This window comes from Chinchilla lanigera, unplaced genomic scaffold, assembly GCF_000276665.1.
Source record: "Chinchilla lanigera isolate Chin_1 unplaced genomic scaffold, ChiLan1.0 scaffold00011, whole genome shotgun sequence".
NCBI classification, from domain to species: domain Eukaryota; kingdom Metazoa; phylum Chordata; class Mammalia; order Rodentia; family Chinchillidae; genus Chinchilla; species Chinchilla lanigera.
The window spans coordinates 3,765,847-3,781,216 of record NW_004955412.1 but is presented as its reverse complement, the minus strand read 5'-3'; the positions used below and the strand labels follow the sequence as shown (position 1 = coordinate 3,781,216).

The following is a 15,370-nucleotide window of genomic DNA, read 5'->3' as shown; positions in this document are numbered from 1 at the left end:
CACTTGCCAGGCAGGAGCTGGGCCACTGAGCTAAATCCCCAGCCCCGGCAGTAGAAACATTTTCAAGTTGACTGTCTCCCTAATTAAATGTTCCGGTTTTATATATTGAAAACTTTCAACACCATTGCTGTGATTTATTAAGTGTCACAAAACAAACTTCTCTTTGTATCCCTGACAAATAAGATGATCAATTAAATAATATATCTCCACATCCATAGGATATGTAAATAGGAATTCCCACATGAGCAATAGTGAGCATTTCTCATACTTACGGAATCACTAACAAAAAATATGTAAGAAAGGGGAATGGCATACAGGGCTCTCTGCAGTCCTTGAAAAACATTTTAATGTCTAATCGTGTGTGATTCATTTCAACATTCTTTAATATAAGTACAGTCTGGGAAGTAACCATTATTTCTAATAATGTTGGTCTGCATCAGAAACTTTGGATAACAAAGGATATGAAAAGAACACAATAGATGTAGTGTCTGAGTTGTTCAACGATCCAATTAATAATGCAACTCTCCCTGAGAAGTTATTTTATCATTCTGTTATGAAAGAGACAACAAAAAGACAACAAAAATGAGAAGATTCTCGATAATTTTAAATATTAAAATTTGTTTTATGCAAAAATTTTAAGTTAACAAATTGTCAGTATCTTCAGAATGCAAACCTTTTAATTTTTAAATATTTATTTTGCATGTAGAGTTTGATATTTCACATTAATTTTTGTCTGAGGGCACTTAGTTGCTTACAATAAGCATTTTGGTATTTACTGACTGGCTTATAACCACACTGAATCTGGTTTATAATCACATTACATGTTGCAATTCTACTGTCTATTATAATTTCTCATCTCCTTTTGTGGTGACATAAGTGTGTTGCTGATACTGTCACTCTGGATTTTTGAATTGATCATCGCATAAAGGAAATTGTAGACAATTATCCAATTAATTATCTATACTTCTGAGCATAAGGAGATACAACTTAAAATTCATAGAAAATTGCTTTTACTCATGTTTGTAATCTTTGTCCCAGAAAACCTGTTAGCCATCTTAAGTATTCTTGGAAGAGGAAAGACTCAATCTACCATCTCATGACAGCTTTCTTATTACCCAAAGGATGTACTCAATGTCTTTGCTCAATATATATTGTTTAATGAATGAACAGTTAGGGAAAGATATATTTACATATTCAGTACATTCATATCTAAGTTTTCAGTACAAGGAAACATGTATTTTCTCAGTTTTTACTGCAAATTTTCTAAGATCTAAATGGATTCAGTTTAACTTTCAGACTATAAATCAAGGAAGATAATTGAATATGGGCTAAATTCAGAGAAAGAAAAGTAGGTAGTTTCTGAGAATCTACTTTCAATGAGTAAAAGACAAAGAATCACTTTTGTTATGACACTAAAAGGTATTTCCATGATTTATTCTACAAGGTCAGTTAAAAGGAATCCTAGAGTTTGAAGATACATCATATTCTAAGGCAGCCCAATCTCCGCTTCAATTTAATAGCTCCATGGGTATTTATTTTGCATCTGCATTAGCATATTTGTTGATACTTTGCTGAAGAAGGTAATTTATCAGCTTATACTATTAAATGAATCATATGTGAAGATTATTTTGACAGCCAGATTTGTGATGGTGGCTGAGATAAACAAAGGGAAATAAAAATAGTGATAAATTATCATGTATATAACATGGTTTCAGGACAGTGGTGGTGAATCTATGGCATGCATGTTATTGTGTTTCTCTTTTATGACAAACTATGTTAATGTATGAATTGTTTTTCTAAACTAAAACCTCAGTATTCAGGTTCAACTGCAGCGTTGGCACTTTGCAATAAATAAGTGGGTTTGGGTTGCAGTATGACACTTGATCTCTGAAGGGTTCACCATGACTGCTTTAGAGTGTTATAGGGATGCGATGCTGAGCTGGGAAAGACTCTAGTTTAAGAGTTCACTATGCCTGGCACACTTTAAACATCTTTCCCCTCGGTCCTTCCTCCCTTCCTCCCCACACACACTACAAGGCAGCATCGTAAGAACATGTAATCTGCCATTAAAACACCAGAACTTCAGATGTAGCTGCATGATTTCCCAGTTCCATGATTTTGAACTGGGCATTTAAACTCATTAAAGCTTTAATCTTTTCATCTGTAAGCATAATTAATGGTGGATATGCAAGGCAAAATGACATACTACATTTAAGGTTTTATAGGAGTGGATGTGCCCCATTATTATCATTGTAAGCCTTTTCAGTATCAAAGATCTATGAGTCAACGGAGTAAAGAAACCAGTGGAAAATTATAGCCCAGTGTCAGGAAAACTTATATCTGTCTGATTCATTGTAAGTCTCTACTTCATCACTATGCCATATTGTTTCAATTATTGTGATGTAATTTTTCTGAACCTTAGTTGCAGTATCCATAAAATGAGATGCTATGTTATGTTACAACACTGGAAAAGACACAAACCACTTAAATGAGAATGCTCAGCATGAAGGAACTATTTAACTAAACAAGATATCAGCTCAGAATAGATGACTTTATATAATACAAAATTTAATATAAGGCAACTTCTTGCATCTTGTATATTTGGACTTAATTTTTATAAGTATCAAAAGTTTTACCCTTCATAAAAAGCCAGAAACATTCAGAGATTTACGACAAAGCTAATCCTTTATACTGAGAGAATCAAGATACATTAAAATATGTAATCTATTTAAAAATGAAATTACCATTATACAAAACTGAGATTAATATTACATTAAACTTCAGTTATCCTGGGTGAATGAACAAAGTACTAATTTTTCTACTGTTTTTCTTTGAGACATACATTACTATATTTGCTACTCGAAGTGAAATGAGTAGATTTCTTCTTCATAATTATGTTGTCAAGACAAAATAAAATTTTTGCACATATAATTAAAACATTTTTAGCAAACATGAAGATAAAAATACTCATAATAGAAACAGTAGCAATTGGCATGTGCACATAACCCACAATTTACAAAGCTCTGACTAAGTGAATTCCAGGCTTTAGAGTTCGGGGATTATACTAACTGGATTACAATGCTTACTTTATTTTTTCTGTGCAATGCCTTATATTTCTACCCAGAATCTTGAGCCTGGGTATAAAGGTCATTGCTAGCTGTTTTCAAAAGGCAGCCTAAGTGCCTTGCTTTGTTAAGAAGTTTCTAAATTACTTGTACTGAACTTTAAACTCTCTCAGGCCTAGGACCATATTTACTCAGGAGAGTGCAAAAGTCGGGGGCACAGAGTCAGTGTAGGCATTCAACTTCTCATTAAAAAGCACTCACCGAACACTTCTCACTCATAAAGACCACGGAGTCCAGCCTTTGATCAACAGTAGAATATTTGTGCTCTGTAATTTTGTTAAGGAATATGATCTTGATGTTCTTATCAAACTTGTGACGATCTTTGTTTAAAAAAATAAAGAAATTTGTGGCAAATTACTGGAAAGCTGGGTAGCCCATCTAGTGGACATCTAAAAGGTAACGTAAAAGTTTATCCTTCATTATATCAGAATCTTAGATGGCAAACGAAGATAATAATAGCTATAGTAACATTGATAAAGTTCATATGATAATATCCTGTCCTATTTCAGATACTTAGGCACAAAGCCAAAGAAAAAAGTTATTTTCAATGTGATTTATTGAAGGAAAGAAAGAATTAAGAGAAACAGGATGGGGTAAGGAAAAACTCCAAATAATGGTGAGGTCTCAGCTGCAGATGAGGTTAACGCTGATTATACTTGGGGTTCTCAGACACACACGTCATTGCAGAACTGTTGGCGAATGCAGTGGAAGGCAAGGAGGGTCAATCATTTGTACCCTGCCTGCTATATGTAGTGGTCACTGTCTCCTGTGTGTGGAAAGGAGAGTATAGGGTTCACGAGCATAGTATTTCAGGCGCAGAAAATTTTCTGAAGGGGTAGCAGCCAACACGCAGAGCAGCTAAGGGATGAGTGCATTAGGCAGGTCAAGGGCACTTGGCTGGGAATCAAGAATCTTACTGCTCACCCACTATGGGTCAGGCATTTTGCTCTATGAATATTAACTCATTTAATCCTTGCAGGAATACGTGACCCTATTTTATAGATGTAGAAACTGAAATACAGATGTTAGATAACTCGACCAAGAATTATTACAAATCTTAAATCTTCTTTAAAAACGCTTACTAGTTGTTACTTCAAATATTCATGAGACTGAGGTATTCTGGGGTCTAACTTCGGAAATTAAAAGTTCAATGGTCAACATAGTGGCTAATCAGAGCAGTGTCTAAGTCCTACCAGTGAGAACAAAAAGAAATTGTTGATTACTGTTATTAATCGTCAAGTCCCCCTCTCGCTAAACCACGATGCCAAAGCCGTCTTACGTCACCAGTGAGGACCTGCCCTGCGAAGGAGCAGCGCAAGATGCCTAAAGTGTGAGTGTTCGTGCAAAGTGAGCCACGTGACGGCACAGCGAAAATCACGATGCTCACTTCTAATTCCTTCTGACATTAGCATTTGAAGACTTGAACCATAAAACGTTACATGGATAACTAAGGTTAGCCAGGATTTTCTGCAATCAGCAGGAGTCCACAAGATGGCGCTGCTTGATGAACAGAAAGGATTAATTTGTGGCAATATCTAGAAGTGTGAAATGCGAAGCAAAATAAAGTTTTTTCATCTTTCTGTTGTCATTCAGTAAAATATCACCTTTTATCCAAAGGAGACTTTTATTAATATGTAACTATAGTAAATTCTAATTTTTTCCTGTGTATTTAAAAGCAGGATAAAATTCACCAACGAAGTGTTCAAAACACTTTTTTTTTATTGATGGTGAATTCTTAGGCGATATCTTTAATCCTTTTAATTTCATGCTATGCAGGTTTTATGGTGTAAATTTGAATAATACTGCAGCATACATGGTAACAGAAACAATGTGAGTTTTACAAATTCTCCCTTGTCTAGATAGGTGAGTACTAACACCCACCAGATTTGTGATTTGCCTAAAGTGTACAATCTGAATTTGGGTTATATTTATCATGTAAATGCCCTAGAGAAACTTTATAAATTATTATAACAAAATTTCCTCCCAACTTCTTCCAATGTGATTCTTACTTTTTTTTTTTTTTTTTTTTTGGTCTTTTACAGTTTAACTAATGTTCATTAAGCTTTCATACGGACCTTTAAAGATTTTTTGGGGGTGAGGGGTTTCCGGTACCGGGAATCGAACTCACGACCTTACGCTTGCTAGGGAGGCGCTGTGCTGCTGAACTAAACCCCCAGCCCCTAAAGATTTTATTAAAAGAGATTTACTTGTCACATTGCCATGTGCCACATGGGATTATTGACTAAGAGCATCTGAAACTCTGCTCTGAGAGTTTATCCGCATGGCTCACTCTCTTCAAAAAAAAAGAGTCCTATTCACAAAGCACATAATTATCTCTGCTGATACAAAATCATTCTGTCAACTTGAGAAGTTTAGAAGCTGAACTAAGTAACTCAGTAGTTCTACATCCTGGGGTGTGGAGGACATGCCCTGGGGCAGGTGTTTAGGGTCCAGGACATTGCAATGGTTGACTCAGTGTGTCAGTTTGAGAAGTTTAAGTGAGTCATCAGAGGGCCAGAGTCCTCACTTTGTAACAATCTTCAGCGTGTGCAAGAGGAGGACGGGGAGATGGTATGGGAATAAGGACCCACCCTAGGCAGGCAGCCCACATAAACTACAAAGAGGAAAAGAGGCTTGCTCTCCCCCTTTTTTGCTCTTGCTCCTTTGTTGTCTTCTGCCACCTTGAACTGTTGCCCCTCACCATGCCACCCTGCCTTAGGCCCAGCTGATTATGGTTTTAAACATCCACAAACTATGAGTTACATAAATCCTTCCCTATGTGACTTTGAATGTTGAGTATTTTGTCTCAGCCACAAAAGAAAAGAAACAAAGACAGAATTTGGTACCAGAGAAGTGGGACCATTGCTGTGACTATACCTGATTATGTGGTTCAAGAGCCTTTGGGAATGGCTATGGGAAGAGAGTGGAAAGGTTCAGAGATGTCACCTGAAAGAGCAGAGCTGAAATGCCTTTGGCTATTCTTTATGGGAGATTCTGGTCAGAGCTCAGAGGACTAGAAGCTTGATAGAAACCCTTCTGGTAAAAACCAAGTTCGGGAGGTTTCTGCTGGGAAGAAGGACTGCATTGGCTGTTGGAGTCCAGATGATATGTGTGACGGGTTGGCAGAAAGTTTGCTCCTGTGCAGAGGTTTTGCTTGAAATTAAGATTAAGGATGAGGACTAATTAAGCTGGCAGAAGAAATTTCAAAGCAGTTGAACATTGGGACAGTGGCATGGTTATTGCTGGGGGCTTTTAGAGAGATTTACATTGAGAATTAAGAGCAAAGAATTAAGAGCAAAGAATTATACCAGCAGAATGATGTAAAGCATTATGAGTTTGGCCAGAAAGGAAGCTCCAGTAAAACTGTGAACTGCAAAGATAGAGCTGAGGAGACCTCAGTTGCTGAGAAGGAAACAAGAGGATGTAGAAGATGACCTGAGGGTATCACATACAGCAAGTTCCCACCCTTTTCAGCTCAAAAGTGCAATTGTGAAAGATTTTGCTTTGAGGAAAAAGCTTCAGGGCACCATGTTCCAGAATGGTGGCAGCATTGAAAAATTGTTCCTCAGGCTTGGATTCAGAGTGTCCCATGAACCAGGCATTCAACCCCTACAGCCAAGAGAGAGAAATGCCTGGCTACTTCTCCAGCAGGCAGCGGACCTTGGCAGAATCCACATGGTGCTGGCTTTAGGTAAGTGCAGAATGCAAGAGTTTGGGGGTTAAAAAGGTTTCTACCCTGATTTTGGAAGGCCTGGGAGGTCAGGCCATATGCCCCTGAGAAGACAAAGTATGAAACTGTGAGGGTGAAGATAAAGGTGCAGCGGAGACCACAGCAATTTGAAAAAGCCAGGAACATGGATCATCTAAGGAAACTGGCAAGAAGGGAACAAAGCCAGCTCAAGAGAAAAGCCATGGGAGCTATACCCACCAGAAGCGCCATGGGAGCAGAGTTACCCAAGCCCTTTGGAGCTCACAGTTTGCCACAGGTTGCATCAGATGCTGCACACGGAATTACAGGACTTAATATTTGCCCTGCTGGATTTTGCTCTTGCTTTGGTCCCAATCCTTTGCATCCCTCTGCTTGTAACCTTTGGAATAGAAATGTTTATCTTGTGCCATTGAATGTTGCAAGTGCTTAACTTTTCATTTGTACAAGAGCTTGCAGCTAAGAGTTTCCTTTACATCTTGGAGGAAACTTGGGACTTGGACTTTCCAGCAATGCTGAAACTGTTAGGACTTTGGCAACTCTTGCAGATGGACTAAATGATGTTTTTATAAAGGGATGTACGTGAGTCTTTGGGGGGCCAGGGGTGAAATGTTATGGTCCCAATGTAATATAATGTTGATATATTTAATGCTGATTCTTAAGGATTGCTAAACCTGTGTTATAACATTCAAGCTGTGAAATGACAAAATTAAGCATGTATCTGGAGACTGGTTTAAAGGAAAGTGTGTAGTTGCCAAGTTGACAAGGGGTGGATTGTAATGGTTGATACATTGTCAACTTGAGAAGTTTAGAAGCTTGATTAAGTAACTCAGCATTTCTACATCCTAGGGTGTAGAGGACATGCCCTGGGGTTGGTATTTAGGGTCCAGGATGTTGTAATGGTTGATTTATTGTGTTAACTTGAGAAGTGTAGAAGTTTAGCCAAGTGACCCAGCAGGGGGCCGGGGTTCTCATTTTGTAAACATCCTCAGCCTGTGCTAGGGGAGAGAATGGAGATGATGTGGCCGTAAGGACCACCCTAGCGCAGGTAGTCTGCATACAATACAGGGGAGGAAAAGAGGCTTGCTCTCCCCCTTTTCTGCTTTTGTTGCTTTTGCTGTCTTCTGCCACCTTAAACTATTGCCTCACAGTGCCATCCTGCCTTGGAGCCAGTGGATTACAGGTTTAAACCTCTACAAACTGAGAAAACTAATCCTTGCCACCTTTAACTTTGGGTACTGAGTATTTTGTCGCAATGACAGAAAAGTAACCAGGACAAGCTTGTCAAGAAAAAATTAGAAAGATGGCATGAAACGTTATAAAATAAGTAGTAGAACTAGAGTTTATATTTTCTCATTCTATCAGAAATTTTGCTGATTAAATTCAGATCATCTTAATTTTCATAACTATGTTTGCATGTTAGTCTCCAGGTACTTAATTTCATCACACTGTCATCCACATGTATTTGTAAACTAGACATTACAATGTCAAGTATTAAGCAATAGGAGATTTTTTCTATTTACCTATGTTATTATCTTTATTGGTGTCATATTATTGAATCTGATTAGCACATGTTTACAGTAATAATGATTATATTCATTGTGGGGGTATCGGGACATATACATAACATTTCAACTCCTCTACTTTTCTCTCTTCCCTACAACTCCTTTCCATTTTTCTAGGATCAGATTCATTTATCTTATAAGATCTTATAAAGTTAATTTTATATATATATATATATATATATATATACACATACATAAAATAGGATGAATAATCCAAAGATGATATAAACTTATAAGATAATTGTACTAAGGCAAGGTACAATTTTAGATATATTGTCCATGCTGGATTATAATATATTTCCTCTCTTTTTTTCCTATTATATTTTATTTCATACTTTATATTTCTATACTGAGTTTGTCACATAAGAGAAACCATGCAATATTTAAGTTTGTGTACCTGAGTTACTAACACTATGGTTTCAGTGTGCTTCCATTTTCCTATAATTACATGTTTATACTTCTTCATGACAGAGTTGTACCCCATTGTGTATAAATAAGTCATTTTGAATTCACTCATCTGCTGATGGACATATAGGCTGCTTCCAAGATTTAGCTATCATGAACTATGCCACTATAAACATGAGCATGCATATATCATTGTGCTATGATGTCTTTCACTCTTTTGGGTAAACACCTGGCAGGGGAATAGCTGGGTGAAACTAAATTTCTACTTTTAGCTTTTGGAGGAATCTCCACATTGATTTCTATAGTGGTTGTATCGGCTTGCAGCCCTACAAACAATGCAGAAAGGTTTCATCCTCCCCACACCCTCAGCAGCATTTGTTATTGATTTATTTCTTAATGGCAGTCATTCTTTTTGAGTCATTTTTGGGGTGCTGTTTTAATCTGCATTTCTTGAATGGCCATCAACACTGAACATTTTTTCATGTATTTATTGGTCATTTGTATTTTTTCATCTGAGAAGTGTCTATTCATTTCAGATGCCCAGTACTAATTGGGTCATTAAATTTGGGGAGGGGGTTAATTTTTTTGAGTTCTTTATATATTCTAGATATTAGTTCTTTGTCTAAAGAGTAGCTAGCAAAATATTTCCCCTTTCTAGAGGTTGTCTCTTCAAATAGTTAGTGGTTTCATTTTGCTTTAAAGAAGCTTTTTTATTTTGATGTGATCCCGTTTGTTGATTCTTGGTAATACCTCTTGTGCAACCAGGGTTCTGTTTAGAAAGTCTTTGCCTACACCTATGTCTTCAGTTGTTTTACCTAACTTGTCTTTCAGCAGATTGAATGATTCTATCCTAATGTTTAGATCTTTAAATCCATTTTGGTTCTAGTTTAGTGCAGGATGAGAGAAATAGGTCTAAATTCAACCTTCCATGTGTGGTGAGCCAGTTTTCCCAGCACTGTTTTTTAAGGAGGCTATCTTTCCTTCGGCAAAGGGATTTGGCCCTTTTGTCATAGCTGTGTGCCTGGAGTTGTTTCTGTATCTTCAATTCTGTTCTGTTCATCCATGAGTCAGTTTGTTTTTTGTTTTATTGCAAATACTATGCTTTTTTAAAAAATTCACTAGAGCTTTGTAGTGTAACTTCAAGTCTAGAACTGTGATAACCCTTGCTTTGTGCCTTGTTGCCCAGAATTACTTTTGCTATTCTAGGTCTCCTCTGGCTCCATATAAATTTTAGGATTACTTTCTTCAGTTCTGTGAGGGATGTTTCTGGTAGTTTGATTGAGATTGCATTAAATCTATGTAAAAGTTTTGGAACTGTGGCCATTTGATTTTCAGCAATTAAAGAACACATTAAAAATCAACCTTGAAGATGATTATATTTCAATCAAGGGGTCACTGGTTTGAACAGAGCATTCCTGTTGTATAGAGATGCATAGCATACGTACACTATGAAAAGAAAAGGCTCGAATGCAGTGATACATTGTTGCTGCTGTCTGGGTAAATTACCCCTCCTTTCCTCACTATCCCTTCCTTCCATCTGACATGAAGTTTTCCAGACTACAGTTTCCTAGATTGGCTTTCCTTTCCTTTAATCAGTTCCCACACTGCTTTACTCTCTACCGTCGTCTCTAATTCCCGGACACAGCAGGGATTCAGTTCTTTCTTTCCTGAGTATTGATTACTCAGACGTGTCCCATAGATGCTCCACAGGTGTGGGCTCTGCTGTATTTTCCTCCCAGAGACTCTGTTCCTAGTTCAGTGGTTAATTCTTAATTCCACCTTCTCTTTTTTAAGGTTTTCTGAGACAAGGTCTTGCTCTGTAGTTCAGACTGGCCTGGAAATACTGTGTATCCCAGACTGGCCTTAAAATCATGGTGGCCCTCCTGCCCCTACCTCTTAAATGTGCCACCACATCTGGCTTCATTATCAATTTCTACAATTTTTGGTACCCAGAATCAAACTCAAGACCTTGCACCTGCAGGCTTGTGCCTCCAAGCTATATCCCTGGCCCCCATTATTAATTTCTACTGATTGACTTAGTGAAATTTTTAAAATTACAACTTATTACTAGAAAGTATAATCACTGAAATAAATACACTCTCATCTGTCAGAACCCAGGAGGACTATCAAATATTGTAGTGTTAGAAATATTAAAAGTGTATTTCTATAGGGATTTCTGGAAATTTCAATAGCATAAACTAGTTATTAGGTAACAAAATTTACTGATAAAGCAACTGATTTATTTCACGGTCTCCCCACACGCCGTGTGCCACACAGCACAGCGCTCTCTTGCCGGTGCGGCGTTCTCCGCTGGATCAGCCTTCTCACCAGGCTGGGCACTCACCTAAACGAGGTTTCCGTCACACACATGCAGCACAAATGCCACATCACTTCAAATTCTTTTTTTTTTTTTTTTTGTACCAGGAATCAACTCATGACCTTGCGCTTGCCAGACAGGTGCTTGTGCCGCTCAGCTATACCCCCAGCCCCCATTTTAAAAATGAAATTATTTCAATTGATTTAGTTTTAGAAATCTTAAGAACAATGACATGTTACCACCTGAAATATGTGGAAAGCTCTTGACTTGCTCCAAATCATTGCTCGATTTATCAACAATAGTGTCAAAGACACTGTAGTGTCCACGAAGTAGTTTATAAATCCCTTAAGGCATGCAAATTTTTGTCATTTCACCAATTTCTGCAGCCCTCGGTCATACACCGAAGTCTTATAAAGTCTGTAAGCCCCTTATGATTTTGCCCCTCCCTCTCAAATTCAGCACCGTCTTTCCTTTCTGCAGTTTATTCCAGTTGCACTAATCTTTCTCTTTGTTTTCAACATGTGCATTTCTTCCACCTCAGCCTGAAATATGCCTTTCCCCAGATAGCTATGTGACCCACCGGATAACTTCAAGAAGGTCTGGGCTCAAATGATTTCCTCTGCAGGCCTTTCCTGATTGGCTCACCTGTACCAATCATATCACAGCTCTCTATTTATTTAGCTCTGATTGGTTGTCTGATGCATGTTAGCAGTGTGTTTTCCTAGGGAAAGAAGGCTCTTTCTGCTTTGTCTGCTTTGTTATCACCCTAGTTCTCAGTATTTGGAAAAGTGACCAGCACACAGCAAACATCTACTAAATGAATAGAAAGAAGATGAGTATACATAAAACACTTTTACTGCTATGTGTCATAAAATAAATGCTGAAATTATGATACTGAGTAAATCTTACCACTTCATAAGCTAATTAATGAAGTTATTAAAATGACATCTCTATCCCCCAGAAACCTTGTGGGTAGAGATTTTGTACTATACATGTAGATACCTGGTGATGAGGCATTAAACAAACTAATGCAAATATTCTAAATAATTGACTGAGTTGTAGATATCTAATTTGATGGACATAATGTAAGTAGAATATATGGAAGCAACAGTTGGACTTAAATAAATGTAGGAAGCTGTTATAGTTTGGGTCTGCATGTCCTCCCAAAGCCTCATGCAGTCACGGGGCGGGCTTCTAGAATTTGTGATTGAGTCGTGGTCTAATGCTGGGATTACGGGTATGAGTGCCATCCCCACCCTGGGCAGGCAGCTTGCATACAATGTAAGGGAGGGAAAGAGACTAGCTCTCCCTGCTTCTCCCTTTTTCCTACTGCTGTTTTTGCTGTTTTCCAGGACTAGGAACTATTGTCCTCTGCCACATGCCACCCTGCCTTGGAGCCAGCCGAGTAGGGACTGAAACCTCCATAAAGTGTGAGCTAAATCAATCTTTCCTTCCTTAATTGTGGGCAGCAGGTATTTTGTCTCAGCAATGACAGAAAAGTAAACAACACAGAATTTTGTACCAAAGAAGTAGGGTTTTGCTGTTATTGTACCTGACCTGTGGTGCAGGAGCCCTTGGGAGTGGCTTGTGGGAAGAGTTTGGAAAGGTTTGGAGATGTCACCTGGAAGAGTAGCACTGCGATGCCTTAGGCTGTTCTGTATGGGAGATTCTGGTCAGAGGTCAGACCAGAAGGCTGATAAAAATCCTTCTAGAAAAGACTAGCCTTAGGAGGTTTCTGCTGGGAAGAAGAACTGCACTGGCTGTTGGACTCCCATCGATGTGTGTTATGGCTTGGCAGAGAGCTCTTCTGCCTTTTGCTCCTGTCCTGAGACTTTGCCTGAGATTAAGATTAAGGGCAGCAGACTAATTAATCTGGCAGAAGAAATTTCAAGGCAGTTGAATGTTGAGGTGGTGGCATGGCTATTGTTGGGGGCTTTTAGCCAGATTTATGCTAAGAATCAAAAGCAAAGAGTCCAAAGAATGATTTAAAATGTGAGTTTGGCCAGAAAGGAAGCTCCAGTAAAGCTGTGGACTGCAGTGATAGAGCTGAGGAGATCTTGATTGCTGAAAAGGGAAAAGATGGCCTGAGGACATCACAAAAAGCAGCAAGTCCCCACCCTTTGCAGCCTCAAAACTGCAGAAGAGAAAGACTGCTTCGGGGAGAGTGCCTAAGAGGGCCATATTCCAGACTGGCAGCAGCCTAGAGCATTTGTTCCTCAAAATTGGACTCAGAGTGCTCAGTGATCCAGGCACTCTACCCCTCATTGGGCAACAAGTATTTTGTCTCAGCAATAAGAGAAAAGTAACCAAGACAGAAGTGAAAAAAAAATAAATGAAGCATAGTAATTTTAAATGACAAAGTAGGAGAACTTCCAAGCACATATCAATGCATCAGCTTGTGTATTTCTAAGGTGTGCTCCTTAAAAATATCTCGTGTCATCCTAACTGCTTTTGCTGTTAAATGAGCAGGCTTGGCTTTTGCCTCCTTGTGTGGGTTTTGCAGTTTATTTTTAATAATACTGCAGCCTGCACTTTTACTTTCATTACAAAGAAATTCCACTCAAATGGATGCATTCTGCTATCTGGAGTAAAACACACTAAAACCAAATACTGCCCAGTGTGGATATTTGCTATGGGTTGATTTGTATTAATGGTGATGACAGGATTGATTTTATCAATGTGCTAATGGAGTCCTCAGATAGCATTGGCATAATTTTTTTTTTTTTCTCCAGTACCGGGAACCGAACTCACGACCTTGCGCTTGCCAGGCAGGCGCTTTTGCCGCTGAGCTAAATCCCCAGCCCGCATTGGCATAATTTTAAAATGCAGAATGATATTTGTGCATCATGGGTAGACACTATCTCTCATAAACCACTATTTGCATCAATGATAGCATCAAGAGAAGACACACATAAAAACATACAGGTGGGAAGTGACCAATTAGACACTAATAATGCTGATGTAATACTATGCCTAAGTATATACTTTATGATTAATGGTGTAGCAGAATCCTTATGAGAACACTAGGGTGCTGGTCTATATGAGGCCACACAAATCTTAATAACTTCAAAATACCGTACCCCTCTTTGCTCATCCTCTATTCCTTACTTTGTTAATTTTACATTTGCCAAATATTAGCTCATTAGTTTATTTAGTAACTTTGTTTCTGAGAATTAAAGAGCACATATTACATAAATTCAATGTTGATGTAAAACATCATATTCATGAAGTATGCTTCCTATTGTGTAGATCGAGTTTTCTCAGCCTCAGCACAATTGACATTTGGGGCTAAATAATTATTTTTGTGATCAGATGCCTTATGCATTTGGAGATGTTTACCAACACCCCTGCCTGATGCTCCAATAGCATCCTATCCTCCTGTCCTCAGCACATTTACAGTACAGGGCTTAAAAACATCTCTGGATACTGACAAATCTCTTTCTGGATGGGAAGTGATCATCTTCTGTGGGGACTCATCCATATTGATCTAGAAGTGAAATGTCATGAAGCTAACTATTTAATTATTTGGTGATTATTTTATTTCTTTATATTTCAAAAACTATAACAATGTTGGGTCAACAATAGCTTATTAAATTTTATAAGGGGAGGGCATTATATTTCTTTCATGATTTTTCCCCAGTATAGCTACACATAATAGATACTTAATAATATAGTATAATTTGAATTCAAATTATGGCCCAATCATAGGTTAGAATTATCAGGGACATTATTTACCCTGTTATTTAATGGACCAAATTATAGCTTGCTATTTTGATGATGTTCAGGGAATACTCTTTTTATTAGTTATGAAAATAATTTTTAAAATTATGAAAGATTTGATTACGTATACAGTGATACACTAGAACTACATGGACACTACTAGATTACCTCTTTTATCTTCCTAATATAAAAGTGTACAAAATATAATAACAAAGTTCACATATATGAGCTTTCCAGTTGTTTCACCCTTAGCGGATAAACTATTTTGGAAATATATAGACTTATAAATACTATCATGAAATATAAAAAATGTGGGCTGGGGAGATACCTCAGTGGCATAAGTGCTTTCCTGGCAAGCGCGAGGTCATGAGTTCAATCCCCGGTACCACAAAAAAAAAAACCAAAGGGAGGATTGATTTGGGTTTTAAAAGCCCCACTGGTACCGTGAATTGAACTCAGGACCTTGCACTTGCCAGGCAGGTGCTTGTGCCACTGAACTATATCCCCGGTGTTTGGCAATATTTTAAAAAGT

At 38.0% G+C, this 15,370-nt stretch overlaps 1 protein-coding gene across 1 annotated transcript in view; it reads right to left on the bottom strand.

Annotated features, from left to right (window-relative positions):
* The window catches only part of Cntn5 (contactin 5), a 1,017,390-nt gene that overhangs the window by 341,268 nt on the left and 660,752 nt on the right, over positions 1 to 15,370 (bottom strand). The window lies entirely within an intron of this gene.